This window comes from Pteropus vampyrus, unplaced genomic scaffold (assembly GCF_000151845.1).
Source record: "Pteropus vampyrus isolate Shadow unplaced genomic scaffold, Pvam_2.0 Scaffold71, whole genome shotgun sequence".
NCBI classification, from domain to species: domain Eukaryota; kingdom Metazoa; phylum Chordata; class Mammalia; order Chiroptera; family Pteropodidae; genus Pteropus; species Pteropus vampyrus.
The window spans coordinates 5,642,974-5,655,411 of record NW_011888852.1 but is presented as its reverse complement, the minus strand read 5'-3'; the positions used below and the strand labels follow the sequence as shown (position 1 = coordinate 5,655,411).

General features: G+C 34.6%; 1 pseudogene; it reads left to right on the top strand.

Moving 5' to 3' along the window:
* The first annotated feature begins 12,102 nt into the window (after positions 1-12,102).
* Positions 12,103-12,221, top strand: LOC111741033 (annotated as a pseudogene).
* The last annotated feature ends 217 nt before the right edge of the window (positions 12,222-12,438 follow it).

The following is a 12,438-nucleotide window of genomic DNA, read 5'->3' as shown; positions in this document are numbered from 1 at the left end:
ATTACCAGAAGAGTGAGAGGTGGGGTGGTAAAGGCCCAATGAAATAGGTTAAGGGAATTAAGAACTAAAAACTTACAGTTATAAAATAAGAAGGTCATGGGAATGTAATGTACAGCACATGAAATATAGTCAATAAAATTATAATAACTTTGTATGATGACAGATGGTAACTAGACTTATAAGAATTATTTCATAGTGCATATAAATATCAAGTCACTATGAAGTATACCTGAAACTAATAGGATATTGTATGTCAATTATGCATCAATATAAAAATGATAATAAAATAAAATGTTACAAAGAATAAAAAATACAGAAATTAATTAAGCCAAGCCAATATGACAGTCATGATAAAAATATAATGCAGATTATTTTCTAATTTAGGATAGAATAAGACTTCTTCTCTGCAAAAAAGTTGTAGTATGAAAAATAATGAAAAAATAAATTTATATATTTTATGAGACAACTAATCTCAAATAAAAATTCTAACTGTATATGACTTTCAGCCAAATCAATGATGCAGAATTGATTTCAGGCTTAATTTGAGGCTTAGTATTGTACTCAGATACCAAATACTAACATAAGTAAAACTTAGATAGAAATCGAATAAAACATAGTAAAAATAAAAATACCAAATACTTATTTAAAATTTAAGCATACTATTCTTTATATACACTATGCTTCTATGATTTCTTTTCTCTTTGTTTTCTTTTATTTTCATCATAAAAATAATGAAGAAATTGCATACATTTAACTGTGAAAAATGAAAAGTCCACGTTCAGCCTCATTTATGTGTATAATATTCATAAATAAATTATTCCTCAATCATACTTCAAGCAATATTTTAAAGAACAGCGACTCCCCGGATATTTATTGAAGCCTTGACAAAATAAACTTCATTGGAGAATTTTTTCAGAAGGAGGGCAGTAAGGTAAAATTTCCTGAGTACAATGATCTTTAATGTCAAAACTGACAAGCAAATGGAAGGCTTGTTCTGTGTGAAACTTCAGAGAGTGGAAATTGGAAATAAAACAGAAATAGAGAAAAAATAATATGCTAAAACTTGGGGCTCAGATTCTGAATTAATATCCCTCCTTATAAAATGAGCATACAAAAGTTCTATAAAATGCACATTTATATGTAAATATAAATTACTATGATACATTATATGTGTATTGCATTGTGTGTTCATTACTCAAAGTTAAATTTCCTTCTGTTGCCCTATATTTGAACCCTTTCACCCTTATCTACCTCCACCTTCCCCCCACTAAACTGTTGTGTCTATGTTTGTTTTTCTTTTTCATTTGTTGCTTTTAGTTTTATATATCACAGAGTGAAATCAGATGCTTCTCAACCTTTCCTGTCTGACTTATTTCACTTAGCATGATAATCTCAAGATCCATCCATGTTGTTACAAATGACATTATTAACCAATGTCACTCCAATAAATTAAGTTTAAAAAAAAGACCTATGAGATATAAAAGATGAAGGAAGTAGAATGGGACAAGAAAAAAGTTTAGGTCATTATGCAGATTTGGATACAAAGTTCTAAAAAGAAACATCAAAAGTGAAATGAATTAAGATTTAATTAATCATCTACAAAATATATGTACATATATAAATTACTGTGGTTCCATACTTACGGAATTAGAAAAATTCAAACCCAGAAGTGACCTTATATTTACTTTCTCCTAACTCTTTATTTTATGAACAAGAAAGAAGGTGCTGAGAAATGTTAAAACTTCTTCAATTTCTACCTACTCTCTCCCTGGTTTTCTTGTTAATAATATCAGCATCATTAAAACCCACTTTATGTCTAAAATGCAATAGTCTGTATTTTAGTAGAAAGAGCAAACAATATTTGAATGTGAACTAATCCCCTGAGATTTTAAATCAATCGCATTTAATTATTATAATCATGATGAGTGTCCCTAACAACTCAACATTAGCATCTTCTATTGGCTTCTGTGCATTTTTAGGGCTCTGTGTCTTTCTGCTATCCTCCCTCCCGCTGTGTGTTGCTCACATAGCATCTGGATATCTGGCAGGTCTTCAGCAAGAGTTTTGCCACAGCTTATGCGTATGTAAACTGTTAATTTACTAGATCAAAGAATGGAAAAAGTTACAAGCTATACCTCTAATCAAATCCTCATGAAGAGCAAGTACATACAAATGGAGTAGAATGACTTAAAAACTTCAAAAACTGCATTCACTTTATTTAAACATTATGAACAAATAAAACAGATTAAGTGAAGAATTTATTTTCAAGGATGAAAAGGATCCATGTGACTATAAGCACCTAAGATAGAAATAAACAAATATTAATATGGAACTAGGAAAGTTGCTTTTAAAGAAAGATGGTGTGTTTCTAGATGCCTTTATCGAAAATTAGGTGAAAATGACTTTGGTTACTTATCAGTAATTAAAATATAAAATATCTGTGTCCTTAATTACTGAAATGTGACAAAATATTTTTAGAAATTTCATGCTTTTGTATTATTTACAGTTGAGGATATCACTAAGAATAGCATATTTGGACAATGACAACTCTGGCTGGTTATATTTTTGCCAAACTGACACCATAATATAAATTAGACTTGACATGTGATTATTGTAAAGATTTTTTTTCTGATTCCCCTCTTCATTTCTATTTGAACAACTATGGAAGAGTAAAATGAAAATGTGAAAACAGTTTATTCTAGAACACTTGTAGCAAATTTTTCTTAATGTTGGTTGTAATTTTTTATTTGCTCCATGAAATGCAATAGTGATATAAGATAAAAAATGACATATATCAGTACTATTTTAGCCATTATGTCTATAGGTGTAATTAGACTTCCTTGCTTGAAAACTATGCTATTAGACAAGTTTATAGCATGGCACTGCTGTGAGCAATTACCATTGAATTTTTACAATAGGCTTTTAATGAGACACATATTTATAGTAGCACACTTTTTCCAATTGAAGTCACAGTCTCCTTTTCTCAGACTTATAGCTTGAAAAAATTTAAACTTTCTCAAACCATCCTGAATGATCCTATGACACATTATTGATAAAAGTAGATTTTGAAAGTGTTCATAAACAATCAGTGTATACCATGGATAAATGTGAATGGAATACTGCCTAGGATTTTTTTTAAAAACTAATCAAAGGTGAATATTTTTTCTAGGATATATCCAGAAATTTTCACTACAATTAGAAAAGAAAAACAAAGCTGATGGTTTCTGAAGTTCAAAAATTTTAAGATATCAATAGCAAAAAAACAAAAACAAAAACAAAAAAAAACAAATAATCCAGTTAAAAATGGGCAAAGGATCAGAATAAACATTTTTCTAAAGAAGACATACAAAGAAATGCCAACAGGTACATGGAAAGGTTATCAACATCACTAGTCATCAGAAAACTAAACAAGCCACAGACTGTAAGAAAATGTTTGCAAAGCATACATCTGATAAAGGACTGTTATCCAAAATATATAAAGAACTCTTAAAATTCAACAATAAGAAAAAAAAGCAATCTGATTTAAAAATGTGCCAAAGACCTTAACAAACATCTCACCAAAGAAGATATACAGATGGTAAACAAGCATATGAAAAGATGCTCTATATCATATAGCATCAAGGAAATGCATATCAAAACAGCAATGAGATACCACTACACACCTATTAGAAAGGATAAAACTCAGGACTTTAACACCACCAAATGCTGACAGAATGTGGGAAAAGAATTCTTACATACATTGCTGGCAGGAATACAAAATAGTACAGCCAGTTTGGAAGACAGTTTGGCAGTTTCTTATACAACTAAACACACTCTTTCCATAAAGTCTATCAGTCACACTGTTTAGTATTTATTCAAAGAAAATGAAAACTATGTCCACACAAAAACATCTACAAGGATGTTTATTGCAGCTTTATTCATAATTGGCAAAACTTGGAAGCAACCAAGATGTCCTTCAATAGGTGAATAGACAAATAAACCATGATATAGTCATACAATGAGATGTTATTCAGCACTACAAAAAAAAAAATGTGTTATTGAGCCATGAAAAGACATGGAAAAACATTCCAGTCTTAAAAAAGCTACACATGATTCCAACTGTATGACATTCTAGAAAAGGCAACCTATGGAGGCAGTAAAATAGATCAATGGTTTCCAAGATTTGGGTATGGGAGAGATATGAATAGGTGGAGCACAGAGGATATTTTGGACATTTGAAAATAGTGTATATGATAATATAATGGTGGAATCACATCATTTCACATTTGCCCTAACCCATAGAATGTACAACACCAAGACTGACCTATAATATAAACTATGAACTTTGTAATTATGTTTGGCAATGTAATTTCATCAGTTGTAATAAATGTACCACTCTAGTGGGGGATGTTGATAGTGAGAGAGGCTATGCATGTGGGGCTAAAAGTTATTTAGGAAATCTTGTAACTTCCTTTCAATTTTGCTGCAAAACTAAAAGTGCTCTAAAAAGTGAAAAGTTTATGGAAAAATGAGAAGTAACTTAGAAACGCTGTCTCCTAGTCTATGTGAGACAGTAGTGGTCTAACTAAACATAGATGGTCTAATCACATAGACCAACTTCACTCCTAACATCCTCCAGAAATTTTCAGTAGGTCACCTGAGTGCTTTAAAACTCTCCTGCCTTTTATCTTAATGGAATTAAATTCAATCCTTATCTCCTTTTGCAATGGTCTTGAACAATGTCTTTGCCTGTTTAACTTGTTCAGTACGATTGTACATTGACAACTCTCACGGAATGCTCCCTCTATGATTAAGGGCAAACATGCCTGTGGACTCAGTTCTTGTCCAGAATCTGACATCAATCCATTCTTAAATATGTAGAGGGAAGTTAAGAAGTCCTGATTCAATAACACAGCAGCACTAGGCTTACTTTGACCTCACAAATTTTTTAATTTTTATTTTTCAATTAACCTCACAATAATTTTTAATTTTTATTTTTCATTTGGATTTGACATTCAGTATTTTATACTGGTTTCATGAGTAAGGTATATTAGACATATACCTTACAAAGTGATACCCCTGATTAGGCTAGCACTAACCTGGTACTAAACAGGTTGATAATATTATTATTCTTGATAATATTCTCTATTTTGTATTCTACATCCTTGTGACTATGTTGTAACCACCAATTTGTGCTTCTTAATCCCTTCATCTTTTTAACCCAGCCCTTCAGTCCTCCTCCCATTTGATAGTCATCAGTTTGTTCTCTGTTCTATGAGTCTGTTTCTGTTTTGTTTATTCATTTATTTTGTTTCTTAGATTCTACAAATAAGTAAAATCATATTTCTATTTTGTGTCTGACATTTCACTTATCAAAATACCCCCAAGATCCATCTTGTTGTTGCAAATGGTAAGATTTCATTTTTTGTAACCAAGTAACCATTGTATACATGTACTACATCTTCGTTATCCAATTGTCTATTGATGGGAACTTAGATTGCTTCCACATTTTGGCTAATTGTAAATAGTGTTTCAATGAACATAAGGGTGCACATAGCTTTTCAAATTAGTGTCTTGGTTTCCTTTGGATAAATCCCCAGAAGTAGAATTGCTGAGTCATGAGGTAATTCTATTTTGAATGTTTTGAGAAACCTCCAAACTGTTTCCATAGTGGCTGTACCAATTGGCAGTCCCACCAACAGTGTATAAGGCTTCTCTTTTCTCCACATTCTTGCTAACACTTATTTTTTTGATATATGAATGATAGCCATTCTGACAGGTGTGAAGTGATATCTCATTGTGCTTTTAATTTGCTTTCTCTGATGATTAGTAACCTCAAACATTTTTCATATGTCTATGGGCCATCTGTATGTCCTCTTTGAAGAAATGCCTGTTCTGTCCTCTCTCCATTTTTTAAAATTAAATTGTTGGGTTTTCTTGGTGTTGAGTTGTATGAGTTCTATATAAATTTTGGATATAAACCCCATATCAAATGTATCATTGGCAAATATCTTCTCCTATTCAGTAGCTTGTCTTTTCGTTTTGTTGATGGTTTCCTCTGCTGTACAAAAATTTTAGTTTGATATAGTCCCATTTGAGTATTTTTTCTGTTTCTCTTGGCCAAAGGGATATAACAGAAAAAAAAATATTACTAAGAACACTATAAAAGAGTGTTTTCTTCTAGAAGTTTTATTATGTTTTTTTCTAGAAGTTTTATGGTTTGTAGTCTTACATTTAAGTCCTTAATATATTTTGAGTTTATTCTTGTATTTAATGTAAGAAGGTGGTCCGGTTTCATTTTTTGCATGTATCTGTCTAGTTTTCCCAACACCATTTATTGAGTAGACCATCTTTGCCTCATTGTATATTCTTGACTCTTTTGTCATAGATTAACTTTCTGTATAGGCATGAGTTTATTTCTGGGTTCTCTATTCTGTTCCATTCATGTGTCTGCTTTTATCCCAGTACCATGTTGTTTTAATTACTATAGACTAATTACTATAGGCTAGAATAATCTTGATTGTAGGTCCTTGTTTTTCATACATTGACTATTTCATGCCAATTCCTTCTGGCCTGCAAAGTTTCTGTCGAGAAATCAGTTGACAGTCTTATGGGAGCTCCCTTCTAGGTAATTGACTTTCTGTTGCTGTTTTTAAGATTCTCTTTTTTGTTTTTAACCTTTTACCATGTAATTTAATTATAATGTGTCTTGGTATGGGCCTCTTTGAGTTCATCTTTATCGGGACTCTTGGCACTTTCTGGATGTGATGTCTATTTCCTTTGCCAGGTTACAGAAGTTTTCCATCATTATTTCTTCAAATATGTTCAAAGGAATCATTTCTCCTCAATACCTTGCTCTCTCTCTTCTCCTTCTGGTACTTCTCTCAGGTGAATGTTGTTATGCTTGATGTTATTCCAGAGATCCCTTAAATCAGTGATTCCCAACCTTTTTTGGCACCAGAGACCAGTGCTCCTATGAGAATCTAATGCCTGATGATCTGAGGTGGAGCTAAGGCAGTGATGTTAGTGCTGAGGAATGGCTGCAAATACAGATGAAGCTTCATTCACTTGCTTGCCACTCACCTCTTGCGATGTGGCCCTGTTCATAACAGGCCATGAACTGGTACCAGTCCACGCCCTGGGGGTTAGGGACTCCTTCCTTAAATCTTCTTTTTCTTTTGGATTCTTTATTTCTTGTCTCTATTCTAACTGGGTATTTTCTGCTACCCTGTCTCCCAATTTGCCGATTCAATCTTTTTCTTTAATCTGCTATTGTTTATTTTCTTAGGGTATTTTTTATATCAGTTATTATATTCTTAATTTTTTACTGGTTCTATTTTATGGTTTCTATGTCCTTTTTTATGCTTACTATCTTTTTGTTGATGTTCTCACTAAGTTACTTTAGCATCCTTATAATCAGTGTATTCAATTTTGTATCTGGTAGATTGCTTGCTTCTATTTTGTTTAGTTCTTTTTTTGGAGTTTTCTCTTATTTTTTCATTCAAGCCATATTACTTTATCTCCTCACTTTGGCTACTTCTCTGTGTTTATTTCTATATATTAGGTAGATTTTCTAGTCTCTCAGTCTTGAGAGGGTGGTCTTGTGTAGTAGGCCACCTGGGACCCAGTGGCACAGTCTCCTTGATCATCTTAACTGATTGCTCCAGGCGTTTCTCTTTTGTGGGTTGTGTGTGCCCTCCTGTTTCAATCGAGCATTGATTGCTTTGGCACATCAGTGGATGGGATTAACCCTCAGGCTCACTGGCTATGAGAATTGGCCATGACCACATTGTGTGAATTGCTGTGCAGAGTCTAACTCCATGTAGTGGGATTTGCCTCAGCATGCTTTGATGCCCTCTAAGACCATTAACTGGGTGGCGCTCTGTTATGGTCTGAAGTAGTCTACTTGGAGTGTCAGTTCTGGGGCCTTTGGGAAAGGACTCCCATGCAGGCCAACTACAGCCACTGTCTGTGACCAGCCTGGGGCTATCTGGCAGTAGCTACAAAGTGGTCTGCAGTTGGGAGCTGCTTGTGCTGGTCCTAGAGCTGTGTGGGAGTGGCTTTGCTACAAATTGAGGCCAACTGCCACCTATACTGGTTCTGGGGCTCCTTAGCAGAAGACACAGAGCCAGCCCTGAGGCCTACCATGGCCTGCTGCCTGCCCATAAAGCTCAGCTGTTGAAAGAGCCTCAAGTAGTACTTGAATTGGCCGAGGCAAGGTCTCAGCAAGGCACCAAGTTAGAGTGAGGGTTGTTCACCTGGTTAATGCAGACTCAGATTTAGTGCCGGTACTGAGCCTCAGGCCACTCAGCAAAATGCCCAGGGCACATGGAGGTCAGCCTCCTACTGCTTGGGTCCTGAATACCTTTGAGAGTTTTTAAGAAAGATTGCAGTGCAGGCCATGTCCAGCCACTTGTCACTAAAAGGGCCTCTGGACGTGTGCACTTTGGGTGGGATGGTGTCTCAGGGAGTTCTCAGGGTGGGGAGAGTGGTGTTCACTAGACCAATGTAGATACATATTTGGCCATGTTGGGGGAAGGCTCAACACAGGAAAAATACTGCCTGCCTCACAGCTGTGTGGAACGAGGGCTCCACACAGGGACAATGGCAACTGTCCCTCCAGCTCTTGCCCTAAAGCCACAGAATTTAGTTTCTCTATGTATATCTCTGGTGTCCCCAAACCACTGCCCCTCTGCTGGAGCCCAGGGTGAGTGCCTGCAAGTGAGAGAGTCTGTGCAAGTTTCCTTTTAGATGATTCCTGGTTTTCTAGCAGCCTTCTGCCTTACCAGGTGACCTGAATCTCCACTGATTTTGACAACAAGACGTTGTGGGTCTATCTGTTTAACACTGGATTTCCAGACTAAGGAGACTGGTATGGGGCTAGGACCTCTCATTTCTCAGTGGGTAGCTCTGCAGCTGAGATAACCCTTCTGATTCTCAACCACCATACGTGGGGTTGTGGCCAGCCTGTTTATGCCCTTCCTACTAGTCTCAAAGTTGCCTTTTCTTTATATCTGTAGTTTTAGGACTTCTGTGAAGCTAGACTTCAGATAGTTCTCTTGGTTGATTATTTTATAATTTAGTTGTAATTTTGATGCTGTCGTGGGAGGAGGTGAGCATAGCATTTACCTATTCCGAGATCTTGCTTGCAATTCTAGGAGGTTCTTGATTACCAATTTAATCTTTTATTACTATTAAGTCTGTACAGATTTTTTTCTTCATAATTTAGTTTTGATAGTTTGTATGTTTCTAGGAATTTATGCATTTCCTCTAGGTTATCCAACTTGTTAGTGCATAATCATTTATAGTAGTCTCATTATGGTTTTCATTTCTGTGACATCAGTTGTAATGTCTCCTCTCATTTCTGATTTTTGTTATTTGAATCTTCTGGTTTTTTTAGTCTAGCTAAGAATTTGTCAATTTTGTTAAGTTTTTCAAAATACCAACTCAAATCTCAAAACTTTTACTAGTGTGTGTGCGTGTGTGTGTGCGCGTGCGTGTGTGTGCGCGCGTGACGGCGTACATGCGCTTTGAAGCAACATCATGGAGAAAGACTGCATGGCATCCAGTAGTTTCCATTACATTTAGATCATGCTTTACAATTTTTTTCTCATATTTCTTGAGAAGCAAACTGTATGAATGAAATAAAATATCATAAGAAAAAGGCACTAATGCAAATCTTGAAAAGTAAGTAAATGACCAACACCAAGATGATGCTTAGTAGAGAATATGTTTTAGGGGAGTATGATCTGACAAGTACCATCTGCAGCTCCAGAAAACTGTGCTATTTAGTAAGTAATTTGGTAGATATTTTATCTTGTGCTTTCTCAACCTTACATCATTGTATCTGTTCTTATCCTATGGCGACTAGCTTTATCTGGACCTAAGCCATCATATTCACAAATTTTCATTTTTTCTACAAATCTTTTGCCACCACCAACATTGGTGTTTCTTTCCATGTGTTTTCTATGCTCAGTATTTGAACTATGCTATCTCTATAGAGTCCTAAAGTGACTTAATCTATCTAGGACAGTGCCTCACAGTCCATTTGTAGGATCTCATTTGCTAGGTTTCTTTCCTAATATCTGTGTATTAAATTTTTCCTTTAGTCATATCATGCTCTACATGTAGCTTTCTCCAAGCACAAACTCTCTTCTTGTTCTTTTCCAAATTTTTGCCCTGATTTGCAAGTTCTGGGGGAATAAAATGGGTCAGATTGTATGAGGCCTTGGTTAAAAGATTTGAAAATTGATATTTTTTTTCTATTCTGTATATCATGTTATCTATGAACCCTAACATGTAGGAAAGAGTAAGGCCAGTGTTATATTGGTTCTTTCTTTATAAGGAATATAACAATAGAACAGAATATAAAACTCTTTGAAATGGAATACAGACTGGAAAACTTTAAGAAGAAATTACCATGCTCTATCACATTTGCACTGGGTTATGATTGGGCAGCATAAAAAAGATAATTCATGTTCTAAAATATGACAAATTTAATGTATTGTTATTTTAAGTGAAATCTTGCTTGTAGTGAAAAAATGATAAAACCAGACGAAGCTTTCAAACCCTTCAATCCTCACCTCAAGTTGCGTGTGAGTGTGCGTGTGTGCGTGCATGTGTGTGTGTGTGTGTGTGTAAACAAGGGAGAGAAAGTCATAACTGAGTAATAGCTGCTCAGTAAAACATTGAAAAAAATTTCATGTAGAATTTAAATGCTCATTGCAAATAGCTACTTTTATTCTGCTAGTACCATGAATAAAAAAAAAGGGAACAGTAAACAAATAATAGTAATAGTTTTAAAAAATTAATTAATAACATAATTTTAACATCAGGATAAATTCATATGTCATGTGATTAACAAACATATTCCTGAGGCCAATTGTGTTTCTAATCTCTGATAAGAGATTAGACTTCTAGAAGGCAGGAATGCTGCTATATAAATTATAAAATACTGTGTATTTATAATAAATTATTTATCTTTCATAGCAATGCCTTATATTTAGTATGTACTAAACAAGTGTTTTAATTAGAACTAAGTGCCTGACATATTCTTACTATTTTAGAAATTTTTATTTAATTTGAAAACAAAATGCTATGATATATTTTTCTTGGTCCCTGAATAATCAGATTTATAGTTAATTGTACATTTTGTGTTTATGTTTAATATACATTTTCTCACAAACACACATTGTAGTATTTATGTTGATATGTTTGATAAGTTCTTGAAAATATCTCCTTTCTTAGTCTTCATGTACTTTTTAGTTTCTCAGTTCCTATTTTTCTCCCAGGATACTCCCAGCCAATAACTGTGCATGGCAAGGAAACTAGGAAGATATGTTTCTGGGAGGTGAGGGACTCCTCTGACTTTGACTCAAGGACTCCCCTTTTGCCTGGCCAAAACATTATAAAACTTCATGCAGTTTAAAATCTTCTTCCAACCTTCTGTCCTTCCCTCTCTTCTGCACAGATGTCAGAAAATAATGGTTTGCTAGGTCTCCTACCCCTCTGTCTCTCTTCCTTCCAAAGGCTTTTTTTTTATCAACAAATTTCTTGCATTTGGAATCTCCTTCTCAAGAGGAGAAAGGGTCATTGGGTTATATATGGTAATTTAGTATTCAGAAGTTTACCAGATAGAGGTAGAGTAAATAAAGAAGTTGAGAGAGGCCAGTAATCGCTGTAATTGAAGATAGAAGAATGAGTGGGGAAGAAGCATCCCGCAGACAGTGCAGGAGAAAAATAGAGTAAGGGAGCCCAGATAGTAATATTAGATTGTCTCTGTCCCCCTTTCCCATCAAAAGAGAACGAGTTCAGGCCTTGGCTTTCACTTATTCTGTCAGGTACATATTATAGCCAAGGCAGCATTTTTTAAATTAAGAAAATATACGAGACAGAAAGTTTTTTTTTTAAAGAAAATGAAATAGATCTCAGAGGTAACACATATGATAGGTCAAGAATCAAAATAATTTTCAATAAGCAAAATAAATACCCTCAAAAACAAGGGAAGATGTTAGAAATATGAAACAGAAAAAATAATAATAATGGGGAGAGGGCCAAGATGGTGGGCTGGGTATAAGTGGGGCTAGCCTCCTACCAGGACCACATTAAAATTATAACCAAATTGCCTACATCCATGCTACCCTGAACAAGCCTGATCCTGTCTGATCTCGGAAGCTAAGCAGGGTCGGGCCTGGTTAGTACTTGGATGGGAGACTATCTAGGAAGACCAAGTGCTGTAGGAGTAAAAAATAAAAAAATAAGGGATCGTAAGCTGACAAGGTCCTTGCAACCTATGAGGTCAACCAAGGGTTGCCTCGCCTAAAAAAATATAAAATAAAAATAAAATAATAAATTAAAATTATAACCAAATTATTAAAAAATCAACACAGAGAAACACCTGAAGTCTAACTGATCATAACACATGCATCTGAGGATATAAAGAAAAAGCTTCATCGAGAT